Genomic DNA, 20209 nt, shown 5'->3' with positions numbered 1-20209 from the left:
TAGACTTTGGCCTCTGTGGGAAGGAGCCTGCTATCCTCGGGCGGGCTTGTCTTGGCTCTTTGAGCTCCTTGTGTTTAACTTCTGGGTAATTTTTTGAGAGTTGAAGCAGGGAGAAGATTAAAAAAGAAAAGCATATTAGGGGGGAAAAAAAGAAAAAGAAAATAGGGTCACTATGCAATGAGAGGCCTGAGTAGGGCAACGGGGCTCTTCTTGCTCACACCCTAATTCTGCCCTGAGACTTCAGTCGCTCCTGACCCGAAAGTGAACCTTGCCGCCAACTATTTATCTTCATGCTTTAAGAACCAAAATTGGAGTGGGTGTCAGAGAGAGGATCAACCTGGGAACACTACTAATCTTAGAGTCAGAAAGAAACATTGACTAATCTCTCACTTAACAGATGAAACTCTGCTGGAGAATTATAGCCTAAGATAATATATTGGGTTTTTCTTTAGATTTTGAAAAATTAATACTAAATCCCCAAAAAGTTGCTATTTAATAATGCTTTCTACGAGCAAGGGGGTTATTTTATACTGTAAACTGGCGTGGAGGGATGCTCCCAGGTACAAAGGCTGGAGCTGGTTTCATCATCTGTGCTGACCCCCAGTGGCGGGGGTAAGAGGCACACACAGGAAGGGCTAGTGCACCAGGAAACACATTTAGGGACCTGAACTAGACAGTTAATTCTCATTAAAATCCATGTTAGAATACCCGATTGGTTTGGTCCTCCTCTTCAGAAATCAGAATGTTATCCCTATAGTTATGAATTAACATCTTTTATGTACGAGCACTGGAAAATCAAATTTTCACCTCCAGAAACAAGGACCTCAAAAGGATTTTAAATAGTCCAAGTATTATTTAACAAATATTTATTGAAATGAACCAGGGGCCAGGTACTGTCTAAGGCCTGTGGGATAGAAAGATCAATAATATGGGGTCTTTGGCTAGAGAAAATCACAGTTCTCACCATGGAATGACCAATCAACAAATCATTGCATTCAGTACAAAGGGTACTATAATAAACAGTATAATGATCTTTTGTTTTTCTTCTTCCACATTTCCCCCTAGGCAACAGTGGTTCAACAAAATGTAAATGGAGGAATATAGGGATACTCTCCCCGACTCCTGCTAATATCTAAACAAATCTTCCATAGCTGCCTCTCCAGTCTCTTCTTTTAAGATACCAACACCCTCAGAAGTATGACATGTTTATCAAATCCACTCTCCCTTGCCTGAGGTCAGCAACCTTTATCAGATAATTTTGCCTATCTTCTATACACTCGTAAATCTAGTTTGTAAAAGGCTTTGAAGACAAAACAAAACAAACAACAAAACACTTCCCTATTTTACAAAACATCTATTAAATTGATCACTTTATTGTTTCTTAAATATTAATGTAGAAGCTACAAATTAACTTTTTTAAGAATATTTATTTTTTTTATGGTGACATTGGTTAACGAAATCCAATAAGTTTTAGCTGTACACTTTAACAGTAAGGCATATATAAACACTGCGTGTTCACCTCCCATAGTTAGATTTCTTTCTGTCACCACATATTTGACCCCCTTTACCCCATCTACCTTCCCCCTCCCCATTACCCCCTGCCCTCTGGTAACCACTAGTCTATTGTCCATGTCTATGAGTCTCTGTTTGTCCTGTTCATTTGTTGCTTTTCAGTTTATATCCCACATATAAGTGATACATTGTGATTTTCAACTTTTTCTGTCTGGCTTATTTTGCATAGCATGATTATCTCAAGGTCCATCCATGTTGTCACAAATGGCAGTATTTCATCTCTTCTTATGGCTGAGTAATATTCCATTGTATTTATGTACCACAGCTTCTTTAGCCAATCATCTATCGTAGGACACTTCGGTTGCTTCCATGTCCTGCCACTGTGAATAATGCTACTATGAACATCGGTGTGCAAATATCTTTTCAAATATGGGTTTTCAAGTCTTTGGGGTAACTACTCAGTAGAGAGATTGCTGGATCATATGGTAGATCAATTCTTAGTTTTTTGAGGAACTTCCATACTGTTTTCCATAGTGACTCTACCAATTTGCAGTCTCACCAGCAGTGTATGAGGGTTCCTTTTTCTCCGCGTCCTCTCCAACATTTGTTATTACTTGCCCTGTTGATTATAGCTATTCTAACAGGTGTGAGATGGTATCTCATTGTGGCTTCTATTTGCATTTCCCTAATAGCTAATGATGTTGAGCATTTTTTTTTTCATATATTTGTTGGCCATTTGTATGTCCTCTAGGGAGAAGTGTCTGTTCAGGTCCTTTGCCCATTTTTTGACTGGATCATTTGTTTTTCTATTGATATTAAGTTGTATGAGTTCTTTTTATTTTTTGGATACTAGGCCCTTATCAGAGGCATTGCTTGCAAATATATTTTCCCATTCAGATGGTGGTCTCTTTACCTTGTTGACGATTTCTTTTGCTGAGCAGAAGCTTTTTAGTTTGATGTAATCCTATTGATATATTTTAGCTTTTACTTCCCTTGACTTTGAGGTCTAATTCATAAAATCCTCTTTAAGTCCGAGGTCCTTGATTTTAGTTCCTATGTTTTCTTCTATGCATTTTATTGATTCCAGTCTTATATTCAGGTCCTTAATCCATTTTGAGTTAATTTTGGTGTGTGGTGATAGACAACAGTCTTTTTTCATTTTTTGCAGGTGGCTTTCTAGTTTACCCAGCACTATTTATTGAAGAGGCTTTCCTCTCTCCACTGTATGTTTTTGATTTTACAAATTAGCTTTCTATACTAATATTAAGAACATTGAACATTAGAAATATCAGAGAAGAAAATAATTTGGTTACCATAAGAGTCTCAGAACAAAATAGAAAGGGCAAACTTGTAAAACATGCCAAAAGACAACTTAAACAGAAAATGGCTGGACGTATGGTAATGAAGCAAACAGAACAAAACTTAGCAAAAGGTATTGTGAAAAGAAAATAAATGTGCTGACCAGAGCTTTGGGTGTCTTTGTCATGCAGAATGGAAAATGGAAAAGGCAACATGTATTAATCTGAATATATTAACCAATTTCAGTAAAGAGTAAACTGAAATATATTCGTACTTAGTAGACAAACAAAAGGAATAAAGCTTTAGATTTGGACAACTTTGGTTAAAAGGATGTACACAATTTCGAGTCATTAAAAAAATAATTAAAACTAAATTCGGCCCAAATTTAAGATTAATTTAATCTAATTAGGATTGAATTATATTTAATTAGTAACATATGGAGAAATATTACCTAAATAAGTAACAACCAAGGAATGACACATTCTAAAATATCAAAAGCTATTATGTCAGTGACAGATATCATTGAGAAAAGACTGAAAATAATAATTTTTACTCTGTAAGAAAATATTAGACTTTTGGGTAAAGATGATTGGATGAAGTTGAATCATGGAATCTACCTCCCTCAATATCTAATGACATAAACTACACAAAGAGAAACGGCGTAATCCCCCTCGAGTAACAAAAAAGGGTATAATTTTGGGGTATAAACTTTCAGAAGGAGATGATGACTAATGAAATAGAAAGTTTTGGCAAGACTCCGCCAGGTGTCAAACCCATTCTCATCAACAAGATGAGTCCAGATGCAGAATTGAAAACCACAAACCCATAAAGACCTCCAAGAATGCTATTGTTTTAAAATGAAATAATAATAATAATAATTTCAATACTGTATTATTAAAATGTCTTCAAATATTTTATAGTAAAATTATATTTAATGTGAAATATGTGACCACTTTAAGATGTTTGACATGATAAAGAACAACAGTGTCTCCAAAAATGAGCATTCAGGATCTACCATATTTCTAAGTGAACCTGCTAATATGCCCTATATTGAAGAGAAGGGGACTTAAGGGAATAGCTTTATTTTGTCATGGAGTGAAAAAATAATTCCTCTAAAGGTCAGCATTGATTTCACTTTCACTTCAGTTATTTTTCAATGTTAAATTCAAGTAAAATACAACTAAAATAAAAAACTCAATGGATAGGCTCAACAGTAGAATGGAAATGATAGGAGATAAAGCAATGAACTTAAGAACAGTGAATAGAAATCACTTAACTTGAACAACAGAGAAAAAAGTAGGTTGAAAAAAATAAACAGTATCTCAGGGACCTGTGAGACAATAACAAAAATTATAATATTTGTATCATGGAGTCCCAGGAGAGAAGAAAGCATCTGAAGAAATAACGACTGAAAACTTACCAATTTTGGTTAAAGACATAAACCTATAAATGAACGTCAAGCCAAAATATCCATGCCAAATAATATTATAATCAAACTTCTAAAAACCAAAGGCAAAGAAAAAAATCGATCAAAGAAGCAATTAGAGAAACGATGCATTATCTGTAGGGCAACACCAATAAACAGGAGTTTACTCATCCAAAACCATGGAGGTTGGCAGGAAGTGGCACAATATTTTTCAAGTACTGAAAGAAAAGCATAGGCAACTGTGAATTCTGTGTCCAGAAAAACTATCCTTTAGGAAAGAAGGAAAAATGAAAACATCCTCAGATGAAAAAATATAAGAGAATTGGTCACTAGCAGACCTACCCTTAAAGAAAGAATGGAGAAAAAAAGTTCTCCAAATATAAAATGATAACCAAAGAAAGCTTGAAACTTCAAAAAGAAAAGAACAATGGAATGGCCAAAAATAGGAGTAAATATACTAAATTATTCTTCTCGTGAATTTCTAAAATCATATTTGATGGTTTAAGCAAAAATTATAACAGCATCTGTTTGGTGCTCAATATATGTAGAGGAAATATATGTAGAGTTAAAGGACCTAAATGGAAGTAAGTTTTTAACATAGACAATCCCAAGATTTTAAAATGAAGAAAAAGAAACATGATCCAACTACATGCTGTCTACAAGAAACTCACTTCAAACACAACAACATAGGTGGGTTAAAAGTAAAAGAATAATAAAAGATATATTATGCTAACATTAATAATAATAAAAACTGATCTCATTGAATGGGAAGGCAAGGATTCAATCTCTCTTCTTTGCAAGTCGTACGTACTCTCAAGCAACCATGTCTAAGGGACCTGCAGTTGGCATTGATCTTGGCACCACCTACTCTTGTGTGCATGTCTTTCAGCATGAAAAAGTGGAAATAATTGCCAATGATCAGAGAAACTGAACCACCTCAAGTTATGGTGCCTTTACTGATACCTAATGATTGATTGATGATGCTGCAAAGAATCAAGTCGCAATGAACCTCACCAACATGGTTTTTGATGCCAAATGCCTGATTGGACATAGATTTGATGATTCTGTTGTTCAATCTGATATGAAGCATTGGCCCTTCAAGGCAGGCCCAAGGTCCAAGGAAAATACAAGGGAGAAACAAAAATTTCTATCCAAAAGGGGTTTCATTATGGTTTCGACAAAGATGAAAATAATTGCAGAAGCCTACCTTGGGAAGACTGTTACCAGTGCTGGCCTCACAGTACCTGCTTACTTCAGGGACTCTCAGCATCAGGCTACCAAAGATGCTGGAACTATTGCCAATTTCATTGTACTTAGTCTCATCAGTGAGCCAACTGCCTCTGCTATTGCTTACAGCTTAGACAAAAGGTTGGAGCTTAAACAGATGTGCCGATCTTTGACTTGGAAGGTGGCATTTTGGTATGTCAATTCTCACAACTGAAGTTGAAATCTTTGAGGTTAAATCTACAGCTGGGGACACCCACTTAGGTGGAGAAACTTTGACAACCGAATGGTCAACTGTTTTCTTGCAGAGTTCAAGCTCAAGTATAAGGATATCAGTGAGAACAAGAGGGCTGTTTGTCACCTCTGCCTCCATACTGCTTGTGAATATGCTAAGCATATTCTCTCTTCCAGCACCCAGGCCAGTATTGAGATTGATTTGCTCTATGAAGGAATCAACTTTTATACCTCTGTCACCTGTACCTCATTTGAAGAATTGAACACTGACCTCTTCCGTGGCACCCTGGAACCTGTAGAGGAAGCCCTGTGGAATGCCAAGCTTGACAAGTCTCAGATCCATGGTATTGTCCTAGTGGGTGGTTCTACTAATGCCCCAAAGATTCAGAAACTCCTACAGGACTTCTTCAATGGAAAAGACTTAAATAAGAGCATCAACCCTATGAGGCTGTCACTTAGGGCACAGGTATCCAGGCAGCCATCCTATCTGGAGACAAATCTGCAAATGTTCAAGACTGGCCGCTGTTGGATGTCATTCCTCTTTTCCTTGGCAGTGAAACTGCTGGCAGAGTCATGATTGCCCTCATCAAGCTCAATCTTACCATTCCTACCAAGAAGACACAGACCTTCACTACTTTCTTTATGAAGGTAAGTGGGCCATGTGACCAAGGAAAACAACCTTCTTGGCAAGTTTGAACTCATAGGCATACCTCCTGTGCACGTCGTGGTGCTCCTCAGATTGAAGTCACTTTTGATATTGATGCCAGTGGCATCCGCCATGTCTCTGCTGTGGGTAAGAGTACAGGAAAAAAGAACAAGATTATCATCACTAAAGATAAGGGTTGTCTGAGCAAGGAAGACATAGAGTGCATGATCCAGGAAGCTGAGAATTACAAAGCTGAAGATGAGAAGCAGCAGGACATGATGTCTTCCAAGGATTCACTTGAATCCTATGCATTCGACACGAAAGCAACTGTTGGAAGATGAAAAACTTCAAGGCAAAATCAATGATGAGGACAAACAGAAGATTCTTGACAAATGCAACGAACTCAGAAGCTGGCTTAATGATAACCAGACTGCAGAGAAGGAAGAATGTGAACGTCAGTAGAAAAAGCTGGAGAAAGTCTGCAAGCCCATCGACATGAAGCTGTACCAGAGAGCAGGAGCCATGCCAGGAGGGATGCCTGGGGGCTTGCCTGGCAGTGGGGCCCCTGCTTCTGGTGATGCCTCTTCTGGATCCACCTCCGAAGAGGTCGATTAAGCCAGCCTTGAGCATAGATTTAGTATTGGTCCACACGAAATATAAAAGGACACACATTTGTAGCAAATTCCATAGCAGTTTTAAAGTTCAACTGCTATACAGTAAATAACTGGTCATTCTTGATATCTGAATATGAAATATGTGTACAGGGAAAGGAAACAAAAATGTACTTTATAACCACTGTATTATAAAGTAGAAAATACTATGCCCTAAAAAAAAACCCAAACAAACCTGTATTTAAAATTGGCATCAAAATAATAATAATGAGAGCAAGAATGGTTATAGTGATAACAGATAATAGAGATTTCAGAGGAAAAAAATGAAAAGGGATGATTTTTAAAAATCCACCAAGAAGGCATAGAGATAATAAATGTGTATGCACCAAACACTAGAGCTTCAAAATTCAAATAAATACGAATGTAAAACTTTTAATTAAAATTAGCATAATAGTGATCCTATCCATTCATTACTATTTTAGTCTCTCCATTTTTCCATTATGTATCTTTCTACCTTCCTATTTATCTGTATATGTGCCCAGAGGGGTAAATGGCATCAGATTTTCCTATATTAATGAGAGTTGTTTCTAGGTTATGGGGTTGGGAATGGTTCTTTACTACCTATTTTGTTCTTTGCTATATTGGTTGATTTTTTTTTTTTTTAGTTGAGCATTTCTTATAACAATAAAGCCATAAAAATAACTAATTAAAATAACTAAATTAAAATAATTTATAAATTAATGAGTTCAATGTTTAAACTTTTTATTGGCATTCCAGATTAGATTCAAATTAGATTTTGGAATAATATCTCACAGAAAGCAGATGTGCTCAACTTATGTTAACTCTGCATTTGCCTGTGGTTTGGTTTAAGCAATTTGTTTTGTAAAGGAACACAAATCCCACCATGTTTTGAATATATATACATGCTTATTTGCTGACTTAATTAAAAGGAGATAGAATCAACTTCTCACTTGAATAAAGCAGAGCATCCTGATCTGTGTGCTGGGGTACCACGTGCTACAGTTATGTGTAGATGACTGATGTTTTCGGACATCAGAAGGTGCCGGAGCCAGCTGGCTGAGATCAAAAGGCACCTGAAAGAGCAGGGTGAAGCCTAAGGGAAAAAAGAGAAGACAGGAAAGATCTTTCCGGGAGGGCATACAGTCAGAGCTGCAGCCCCGAGTTTATTTAGCATAGCTTATTTATGTGATTATTGAATACCATAATCAATCACTACATTACCGTAGCAAAGCACACCATATATATCTATAACAATGCTTGTCAATTACATATGATCATACATAGCCCTGTTTCCATGGTTGTAAAACATTCTGTTACCTTAAAAGGTGAGTTTACAAGGCTCACCAAGGTAACTCAACTTCTTGTTTCCTAGAACAACTGTTTAAGCAAACTCAGTAGCCATGTTATGGCTTCTAGCTATGTGACTTCTTCAGTGCCTCATAATGGCTTCCATCATGTCCCAAAATGGCTCCTGACAAGAAGGAAGGCTCACTGGGGCCTGAGGTGCTAGAGCTCCTGAGCCATTCAACCCTGGCCACAAGCACTATTGTTCATTTACCCACCTCTGCTATAGAAATATTAATTCCGTACATGCTATGATGCAAAACTTAAAAAAAAAAAAATGGAGCTAGGAGATTGATTACACCCTTACAGGTAAGTTGTATTGATAAATTAAGGTGAAGTTTCTTCTGGATTAACTAAAAAACCTCACTAATATTTATGTCAATTTAAATATCGTTAAACAGATTATTAAGACAACCACTAGAATTGCAGAATCATAAGATCTGTAGGTTGCAGTTCATAGAACATAGCAATAATCTTTTAAGTCTATGTGTCTTAAGAGACTCCACAATTAAGTAGAAATTAAAACAATATTAGTACTACTGTGAATACTTTAAGGTTACCAATTTATCAGAATTCAGGAGAGTTCCTGCCTTTCTGCAATGGAAATAACAGGGAGACTATTTCATTTATGTTTATATTCCTAAGATTATTATTCACCAGCAGCGTTCTCAAGGCTAAGCACAGTAGTTCCAAATAGCACCAAGAGAAAAATGCAGAATTGAGAAGATAAGATATTAAAATATGGAAAAGGAAGAGGCAAGAACATCCAGAACACTATTTAAGAATAAAGAGGGGAGATTTACCCTGCCAAAGATTAGAACTTTTATGAAGCTACAGCAATTAGGACAGTGTGATATTGTCACAAAGATAAACAAACTCACCAAAGAAATTGATCCATGAAGTACAATAGAGAGCCCCCAAACAGACCTCCACATATTTAATCTTTGAGATGTGATATAGATGACATGGCAGATCTGCAAGGAAAGAAGGCACTTTTCAATAAATAGAATGAGGGAAAAAATGGTTATTGATATAGGGAAAAATAAAATTATAGACCTACCTCATTCTATATCCAAAAATTAATTCCAGATTAATCAAAGACTTGAATGTCAGAAGCAAAACTTTAAATTGTTTAGTAGAAAATATAGGTGAACGAGATGCAAACAGATATTTAACCATTAAAAAGCTTAAAATTTTTGATTATAGCAAAATTAAGAACTTCTTTCCTTAAAAAGTGAAAGGGCAAACTATAAACTGGAAAAAGAAATTTGTAGCACATAAAACAAAGGGTTAATATCACAACAACACAATATAAGGAGGTCCTATGAGTTTGTAAAAAAATGACAACCCAATAGAAAATTGGCCAAAGCATTAATAGGGACTTCTCAGAAGAAAAAGTATATGATCAATAAACATAAAAATCTGCTCAACCCCAGTATTCAGGGAAATGACCAACCAGACATTTTACATCTATTCTGTTGGCAAATAATAAGTAGTTTTACGATGTCAAGATTGTAGATCAAAGAGATCGCTTATTTACTATTCGGTGAGAGTTTAAATTAGAACCACCACTTTGGAAAACTGAATTACCTCATGAAGTTGACCATTCTGATATCTATGGCAGAGTAATTCCTCTACTATAAGCTGAGAAACTCTTGTCCATGTGCACCAGAAGACAAAAACCAAAAACTAAAATTCAGTGTCATTCATAATAGCGAAAATCTGGAAACAAATCAAATGTTTATTGATAGAATGAGTAAATTAACAGGAAAATGGATGAATAAGTTAAAAAAAAAAAAACCCTAAACTATATGTCGTTTACGCAATCATGTATCTGTGATAAAACATATTTTTTTAAAGTAAGGGAGTCATAAACAAATTCAGGATAGTGGTTACCCCTGGGCTTGGCGGCGTGAAACAGAAAAAAAGGAGCAGTGAAGAGCAGATGTTAGCTGTTACAGTCAGTGTTCTGGTCCTTGGATTGTGTGGTGGGTTCATAGGTGGTCACGATATTATTCAAATACATTCAAACATATTTTCATAAGGGCCCAAGCGCAGTCAAGGATGAGCTATGAACCAAGGTGCACTATGAACCAAGGATTATAATTAATTCATTTGTGTACTTTAATTTATTTTAAAAAGAGATAAAAGTGAAATAGAAGATAATTTTTAACAAGTGGAATACAGGGCTTCTTATCATTTTCTTATTCTATAATTTTCTCTGTTGCCTCTTTAGCAATGTTTTATTTTAAATTAGGTTCTTCATAAAATTTCTTATTTTCGCTCTCCAGATTTCTTTTTCAAGTTTATTCTTAAATACACAGTGTTCACTATTTGTTGATATCCAGGTGAGAAAGTTCAGAATATATTCTTTTAAGAGTTCAGTTTCTGCAGCATGTTATATTAATGTTTCATGTAAACTATTATTTCTTTTCCAATTGTAACTCTAATCTAGAAACAAAGTGGCATGATTCTCTACTGTGTTTGGGTTGATTTTTTCGATGTAGACTACGCTAGAATTAAATTGATGAATCTAACAACACAGATTCACCAATGGCCAGCACACTAATCTCTCATTGGCTAGTTGCTAGTTATGTTATCGAAAAGAGTTTGTCCACCTGGCACTAACAGAGCCAAACGTTAAATACTGAAAATTGCAGTGTAGAAATATTGGTTCTTGTACATGAATGATGCCACCCAACAGAACTGGAAGCTAATGCTCAAAAAGCCAGAACTCCCTTATGGTGCATAGGTTACGGATTATATAGGACAAAGTCACAAGACACCGTGGGTTAGGAGTTCAGAGTTGTGCTGGGAGCTGACTGGTTGAAGGTGAGGTAAGGGTAGTAAATCATTTCTTCAGGTCTTGAGGACAGTTCTGAGGTCTGTTCTGGGATCCCTCTGTCCTGTTTCATGGAAAAGCAGCCAGGGGTCATTCCGCCTTAGGGCTCAGGAGCTAAAACATAACTTAGGTAAAGATGGTATCCTTAGCCTGCCAGATGTCAGGCCCTTGTTATCATTAATCAAGCCAGGCTACTGTCTTCTGCTGTTTCAGGGGTCACTGATTGTCTAGGGGAAAGGCTAGGTGTCTATATCTATACATCTATACATCTGTCTATATCTATATATCTATATCTATATCTATATCTATCTAATATATATGTATATATACATACATATACATACATACATACATACATATATATATAGAGAGAGAGAGAGAGAGAGAGAGAATGATTTTTAGAGCTAGGATATAAAGCCAAATTTAATCAAAGTCATAAGGACCCTCTGTTTCAGTTATCACTGTATTTTTCCACTGAGTTGGAAAGAGAAAGTACGATTCTGTGAAGTTAGACTAGTGTGTTACCCATAACATTTGAGGAGCTTTGTTTTTTTAACCTTTTGCTGCTTAACTGTCACACATCGCATCTCAGGTGAAAGGCACTTATATTATGGGGACTTTCCCTTAGTGCCTTGTGGCATATTGAGAGCAGACCCTTCATTTAGAAGCATTTAAATACTTGGTATTATTGACATGACAAAGGAAGAAATTGGTATCTTTTAATTCCTGAAGACAAGACCACAGTGACAGTAACTAAGCCAAGCCGTGGCATCCAGAGAGAGTCGGTCTGGGTCTCTGAGAGTGAATCTCCTTTATCTTCCTGTCATGACTCACTCATTGACCAGATCCGCAAGTTCAGGTGGAGCAGTGCAGCAAAATAGCAAACATCATGGTGCGTGAGCGTGTTGCGCTGCTGGCGCTCATGATGGTCAACAGACCTGTCTTTTTGTGGACAGGAGGTAGGTTGCAAAATGTCTCCTTGCAGATTCTCTTGAATCTTTCCAATTGGATCGGATGAACTTAAGGAAGATTGCTGAACAACATAGGAACACAGGTGGAATTCTGCTCTTCAGCAGGCCTAGGTTAGAGTAGTGGGTTGGTCCTCTGTCCTTGTAGCCTTGGATCACCCTTGGGACACATCGTGAAGGCACTACTGATTTGGAACTTGGTGGAGAGTGGGTTGCCAATACCCGTGGTTAGGGAGAAAAAGAGATATTAATAGCAAAAAGTTATACAATGAGTGGGACTGCTCATTGTAGGAGGTAGGGGTTTAAAATATAAGAATTTAGCACTTGACAGCCATATTAGCTAGTGGGGCTTGATAAAACCCCTTCCAGTGAGATATAAGCAGTGTGAAAACTGATGAACCCAGAGTTATTTCATGATCATCCAGATCGTTTGGTAGAGGATTTCTTACTTGGGAATAAAATGTCACATTTCATATGTATTATTATAAACCTAATACAATAAATTTAAGTCATGTATATTCTGCCAGAAGCATCCAGAAGACTCAAAGTCCTATAAATTAATATTTCATATAGGCAGAGTGCTAGCCTTTTATAAGCTATAGATTTTATGTTCATAAGAGCTCTGGGCAGGGCCAGTTTAAACACATATCATGGCAAGGTTATTTTTCAAAATGCCATTTTGACATTTCACTATTCCTGCTGCGTCTGGACGATGTGGGTCATGGAGGCATAGTTGGTGTTATATCATCTTATACTTATAGAGACTCCTCTCACTCTTCAAGGGCAAGGTATTTCAAACATTGGAATAAAGTCTTTCACAGCATTTGCTGATGGGTTTTTGCATATGAGTTGCTCCTACCCCTCTTGAAAAGGTATGATTATTAAAGCATATATTTATAAGGATAACATTATATTTTGAATAGATTGTCTGAATAATTATAAATATTCTTCAAGGAAAGGATGAGCTGCCTTTTTTTTTTGTCTTTGAAGTTTTTCTCATATTGTGGGCCTGACAAATAGAACAATTTTTACAGTACTGCTGAACGACGCTGTCAAAACTGTGGAGCATGTCACCCACGTCTAATTATTCTTAGAATTCCTTCCTTGTTTCTATGTGCCAGGCCATGAATTCGATTAGTGGAGAACGGAAGTAAATCCTTCGGCAATACCAAGTGGCTATCTAAAGAGAGCCAAAGATAATTTGGGCACAAAGTCACCCTGAAAGTTTGCTAAGTATTTTGACCCCCTGAATTTCAGGTTGTCAAAGAAGACAGGCTAGTTTTCAAAAAATCAAGAGTCCGCTCTGAGAATGAGGAATAACAAAGATTTGTATTAGAGATCTGACCACATAATAGTCACAGAAGACAGTAATACAAGGACCATTTGGAAATGTTAACTTCAGAAGTGAGGCGCTCTGATGATTTTATAATCGTCATTAGCCATGAGTTACCCCAAAGCATAGTCAGCACCACTGAAAATGTTAACAGTTTTCATTATTTATTTTTTTTTAAAGAAGAAACTGTACACGCTTGAGGAAGAACAAGTTCTGCTGCTTGGGGTGCCTTTGCTGACCTGGTGGGGGTGGGGTTTTTCCCACGGTGTTCGGCTTGAGTAAGGTGGTTACTGTCTAAAAGTTCTGTCTTTGCTAGGCTGCCCCTTTCCTGGTCTTTTGGCAAGAGAGAACAGGCTCCTTTGGAAGCTTTACTTATTTTATTGGTCTGCACCCATTGGCCTCTCTGGTATTCAGTCCAGGATATATGAGAAAAGAAAAAGAAAAGACAACTCAGGGGAGCCACTGCCATGTCACTTCCAGGTTCTGAGTTCACTCCCCAGGATTCCTTCCACTATCCGCTTTTGGAGTCTTCATATATTTGTTTTATAATGTCCAGGCTTTTCAGCTGTACTTAATAGGAGGAATAGGGAGAAGTGCATCTATCCCATCTTGGTCCTCGTAATATTTTTATACCAAGTAAATAGGAATTGAGAAACATAGCATAAATTGCAGATGTTTCTAGAGATCGAGGAGTGCTCTAGATCAGAGTTTTCATCAGAGGAGACCCTGCACCTGGACTATTTTTTTTTAATTAACTTAATTTGGTTTAATATTCATAAAATCATATTTTACATACAAAAGAATGCATTTAAGACTACAGTTTGATGAGTTTTGATGAATGTATACACTTGCATAGCCATCACCACCATTGAGATATCAAATATTTCTACTACCCCTGAAATCTTCCTTGTGCCTCTTTGCAGTTGATAGAGCCCTAATCCCTGCCCCAGGCAAGTACTGACATAATTTCTCTCACTTTAGCTTAGTTTTTGCCTGTTCTAATCCTTTATTTAATTGGGATCATTTAGTATGTACTCTTGTGTCTGGCTTCCTTCACTCCACAAGATGCTTCTAAGTTTCATCCATGTTTTCTGTGTTGGTAGTTTGTTCCTTTTTATTGGTGGCTGTGATTCCATTGTATGACTATACCTCGACTGTGTATTCATTCACCTCTTGATGGACATTGTGTTGTTTCCCTCTTAGGCCATTACAAATAAAGGTGCTGTGAACATTCATGTACAATCCTTCTGGTGGACATGTATGTTCATTCCTCTTGAATAAACACCTAGGAGCAGATGATTGGCTCATCTAGTAGGTGTATACTTTACAAGAAATTGACAAACTGATTTTGCAAGTAGCTGACCAATTTTGCATTTATCAGCAGCAGTGCATGAGAGTTTTAATGACTCTGGAGCCTTGGACTCTGGCTCTGTCCCTGCCACCAGCAATGGTAAGGATCCCTCCAAAGCTGGCATGGTTTCAGTGTGAGGCTGAGCCAATGGCACCTTTTACTAAAAACCAGCCCATCTCAGGCTTTAAATTTTCTCGCACTGGACGACTGCGGGGCTTCTCTCGCACATATCCAGGACCCCTCTTCCCATTTGACTTTTGAATTCTGGATTTTGAATCCAACAGGTCTGTCTCAAGCCTAATCTGACGTTGTCAGTATAGGGGATACTTCTCTAAGGGAAAATGATCACTGCCAGGTGTCATTGAGAAGCTTAGCCTGAAAGAGATTTAAATATCATTTGGAGGGATGAAGGTCATAGAGTCCAGTACACCAGGCAGGTATCAGCAATGTGGGTAGGAGGTAATGATAACAATTATTTTGAGGCTGTTTTAATCCTAATACCTTGAAAGACTTGTAAATTACTTACTTTCACAATGTGGAGCTTATTAATATTAATATATTAACACATTATATTATATTAATATTAATATAAACAATTTTTATAAACTATTTTATAAATAATATAAACAATTTTTTCACTGAAAATGAGAAAAAGGCTTTATGCAAAAGAAATATTCCTCAATTAATTCCATTAATTCAATTTCGATGAAGTTGAAAATAATTTTTATCAATCTCTTTCTCTTTAAAGTTATGTAGAAAATTAAACTTTATCTGGAAAATACCTCAACTCATCCAACACTGACTAGTATTGTTTCCATTTTCTAGTTGTCACCTGCTCATTAGACCACCTGCTAGAAATCCTACTCAATCGATGCCTCTCTCCTTTGACATCCAGTCCCAATCAATTCATGGAAATTTTCATCAAGACAAATTCTGGTTCACAATAAGAGACCCAGAGCAGATGGGCTGATGAGTTTGGTCCTAAGCCTTAGTCTCCCTATATTTAGATTGAGAGTATTTCTAAAATTATATCTCTGACTGTACGTGACCTGTATTCCTCTGGATGCACGTGACAACGTTAAGATGCCTGCAGGACAGACAGAACAGAAAGGGCCCCGGATGGTAAGAGATGCTTACTCCAGGGCAAAACATTTCCCAGAAGGACAATGTTCTTTCAGGGTGTGGTATCTAGAATGTTTGCTGTGATTTTAACATAGAATATATTAATCTAGCAAGACGAAAAATCACCTGGCCAATATCCCAGTGACTCAAGAGCTGACTCACAAGGCGTCTACCAAGGATTATTCACCTCATGTTAAGGCTAGGCCCTCACTTGGAGGCCTGGTGTGACACAGAAGGAGACTGCTCTGCTTCTTCCTTACCCTCCTCTCCCTGCCACTTGGTCAGAATCCTCTGATTTGGGGGAGGGGGGAGACTTGGTGAGGAGAATGCCAGAATCACTGGTGTGGGCCTCAGAGAAGGGCCCCTACTTTTCAGCCCCTTGGATTTGGGGTTCTGCAAATCAGAAGGGGCTGGTGCCCTGTTTCCTGCTTGGACCCCTAAAAGAGAAGCTCCCATAGTGCACTCTCCATTATGGTAGCTGTAGAAAAGACTATGTGGTGGGTGGGCCTGAGGCATTCCCTTCAGAACAAGCATGTGCCAAGCATACTCTGTAAGGGTGTAAAGGGCAGTCCCTAAAAGGCTGAGCATTTCTGATTTAGCGTGGCCTGGAACCTTTGTGGTCTGTGGGAAGTATGATGCACCAAGACCTATCAGTTGACCTGCTCCAGGATTGACCAGAATCATTTCTATTTTTTAATAGAGTCATCCAGGTTTCTTTTGCTTTCTTTTTGACAGATAAATAGGTAGAGTTTAGGAGGCTAGCCAGAGATTACCTAGGATAAGGAAGGGGTTCTGGAGTTTTCTTTGACTCATCTTATTCTCGCTAACTTGAAAGGAAGTACTTACCAGCTATTTCCTGTTTATATCACCTAACTATCTGACAAGCTCCCCAAGGATATGAAAGATGTCTTTTAGTCCTACGATCCTAGCATCTAGCACAATGCCTGGCAAAGAAATTGTAAACACTCAATAAATATTTTATTAAATGAAAACTTTGAATTCCCCAGGGATTGTCTTCACTCTTAGGACGAATCCTGTCGAATGGCTGCTACAGTTATGGAGGCTCTCTCTCTCAAAGTAGCTTAGCATAGTGGGTAAGCGGGTAGACCTATAAATAGTGGGTAGTCTATAGACTCCTGAGTCCCAGTACTGACCCTGCCACTTATTGCGCTGTGCCTGTGGTTAACTTACTTCAGTTTTTTCTTATTGACGATACCTCATAAGGTTGATAAGAGAATTGCCTGAGTTAATATTTATAAACCAATTAGAATTAGGGAGGCACAAATTCGAGAGCTATATGTGTTGATAAGAAATAGTTTCCCTAGTTCTACTAACACTTTCAATGACAGCAAACTGATGGATGTCTAGAATAACCTTCCATGGCTCTATAGTGCTTTGTCACACAACTTTTTCATCATTATCTTTAAAAAAATTCTATGTCACTTGTATTGGAAGGATAAAGCCCTTGAATAAATATCATTTATTCCTACCTAGCAAAGCTTCCAGATTCTTTGAGTTTGTTCAGTACCATTATCACCTCCCCAACTTTGAGAAGAGTCCCTGCTTTTTACTTCATAGGAAATAGAGAAACTTTTATAAAGGGATTTCCTGCCACAGAAACTACAAACCTAGCATCATTCACACCCAGTCTCATATTCTCATACTTTCTTCTTGCTAAAAAAAAAAAAAAAAAAAAAAGTGTCTCCTCTCCTCTTCACCACAATTATGCTTAGATTTACCCTGCTCTCATATTCTCAGGAAACCTATATTGTCAGTAATTTTTCCCTTCAGTATTTTTGATCTTTCTCTTAACTGGATTCTTATCAGCATTTAAACAAGCTCAAATCTTTCTCTTAAAAAAAAGAAAACAAAACAGAAACACTTCAACTCACTTCCCCCTCTAGCTACTTTATCTCTCTCCCTTGTTTTTTAAAGCCAATTTGTCAAGTTTTCTACACTTGAAATTTTCCGTTGCTTCACTTTCCACTAATACTGCAATCCCCTCTAAGCTAGCTTCTGTCTCAATATTTGCACAGAACCCCCTTTTCAGAACTGCCTATAATCCAATGCATACTTAAAGTGTTCATCTTCTCTGGATTTTCAGTGGTTTGTTACAGCTGGCCGTTGCCTCCGTAAACGGTCTTTCCTTGGTGTTGTCACTGTTCACTCTTGTTTCTCCACCTTGGCTTTCGGCCGTCCCCTCAACTACTCTCCCTATTGTTGACTCTCCTCCAGCTACAACGGCCTCCTCAACGCTTCCGAAACCCGCCAGGCGGTAATGAGTTTTGGAATTATTTTGGTAAAATCAGTGAATTAGCTTTCAATATATTGGCCAAGCATGCTTCCCTTGAAGGGAACTGTTTGTGGGGCTATAGGTCCCTGAGCTTACATCTAAGTCACTTAAAAACAAAGAATATGGATTAGATAATGGGTCCTTTCAACTTAAACATGCTACTTTAATAGATATTGTACCAAGTTTAAATTTGGCAAAAACATTTTTTTGAGAGGTATTTGCTTTTTCTGAACATTCCTAAACATGTCAGTCCCTCAGTTCTTTTCATTACCAATGTAGCAGAGGGTAGAGATTCTGTGCATGAAGATTCTTCTGTGGATATTTGTTGACCTGTTCACCAGGTAATAATTTATTATAATCATATTACAAAGGAGAAGAATGGAACAGTTAGAGAATCAATTAAGAAACTAATGTGAATACTCTAGTTTGCTCCTTCAACTAAAGAGCTGATACTGAGAATTACTTTAGACTCGAGTTCTAATATTAAGCAAGTTATGATTTCTCAACTAATATGCATAAGTTGAGGGAAAGCAGGAAATAAACAAGCTAAACAAAATCCCATAACGTGGCTGTTGGAAAACTATGGCACCCTCCCGCCCTCACTCTTATACTGACTTATGTTCTCATTACTGAGATCGCTTCGTGTCACTCCCACCCCTTTGCTTTAATTCCGTTTTCGAAGCCAGACAATGCACTGGCATGGTTTCAAAGTCAAAATGATATAGAAAAGTAAACATGAGAATTCTCACTTCTATCCGTCCCCATCCACTCCCTTTTTACCTGGTGTGCTGTATTTCATCCTTTCTCACCTAACTATACGTGCTGGAGATCTTTACCTATCAGTTGAGGAGGATTCCCCTCATTCTGTTTTATAGCAAATTGCATTATACTGTGTGGACGCATCATAGTGTATTTAACTTGTTTTCACAATTGGGTGACTGCCATTTTTTACTATTAAAGCAATGTTGCGATGAATAATTGTGTATATAATTTTGTACATGTACAGGTATATGGGTAATTTGGATTCTAATAAATGAGGTTGCTACTTCAAAGACTAAATAATCTGATATGTACTGCCAGATTCTCCTTCATCATGAATTACATCATTTTGTACTCCCAACAATGGGAAAATACATGCCCCCATAGACATACCAACATAATGTCATCAAACTTAAGGATTTTTGTCAATCTAATAGATAACAGATGATACCTTAATTTGCTTTTCTCTTATTATGATGGAGATTAAGTTATTTCCCTGAACATTTGGTCTTTTTCTGTGAACTGTCTGTTCATGCCCTGGTCTATTTTTCTACTGGGCTATTCTAAGACTTCTTTATAGAGTAGAGAGGTTAGAATGGGCTCGATTTTTTCAACACATTATAGAACCATAGCTTTAAGAGATTCTTATTTAGTTTTCTGATTTGAAAGTAATATATATTCATTATAGAAATATTGCAAAAAATTTTAAATAATCCATGTTCATACTTTCTTATATTCCTTTCCTAAGTATGTACATAAAATAAAAAGGGACCATCTTCCGCTGTCACATTATCTCCCAGAGGTGGCCATCAGTGAATATCGTACTTTGTTGTATATAACCCTAGTTCTTCTCACCCCACCCCCCCGCCCCCATTAGCCATATTTCAAATTTATGTAGTGGAAAATGTTTCATTTCAGCAATGTCTTATATATTCTGTTACTTGTATTTCCACAAACCAAACAAACAAAACTATGGTCATATTTAGGGATGGTGATCTATGCAAACCTAGTATCCTTCCTGACATGGTCATTTTAGAGAGGAGCTGGGAAGAACGGAGGTCTGCTTATGCTATTTGGTAATCTGCCACCATCTCAAAATATTCGATTATAGGGTCCTGTTGCATCCTTTTTGGCCCTTCTAAATTAAGCACTTGGTTAAAAAATATTTTAACTTCAATTAGTAGAACAACAACAGAAACAACAAAAAACACTAGAACATGCTGG

At 37.3% G+C, this 20209-nt stretch overlaps 1 pseudogene; it reads left to right on the top strand.

Annotated features, from left to right (window-relative positions):
* The first annotated feature begins 5060 nt into the window (after window positions 1-5060).
* Window positions 5061-6956, top strand: LOC107510458 (annotated as a pseudogene).
* The last annotated feature ends 13253 nt before the right edge of the window (window positions 6957-20209 follow it).

The sequence above is a fragment of the Rousettus aegyptiacus genome, unplaced genomic scaffold (genome assembly GCF_014176215.1).
Source record: "Rousettus aegyptiacus isolate mRouAeg1 unplaced genomic scaffold, mRouAeg1.p scaffold_m13_p_11, whole genome shotgun sequence".
Taxonomy (NCBI): domain Eukaryota; kingdom Metazoa; phylum Chordata; class Mammalia; order Chiroptera; family Pteropodidae; genus Rousettus; species Rousettus aegyptiacus.
The sequence above is the reverse complement of the archived record's forward strand: the minus strand, read 5'-3'. Positions and strand labels throughout refer to the sequence as shown.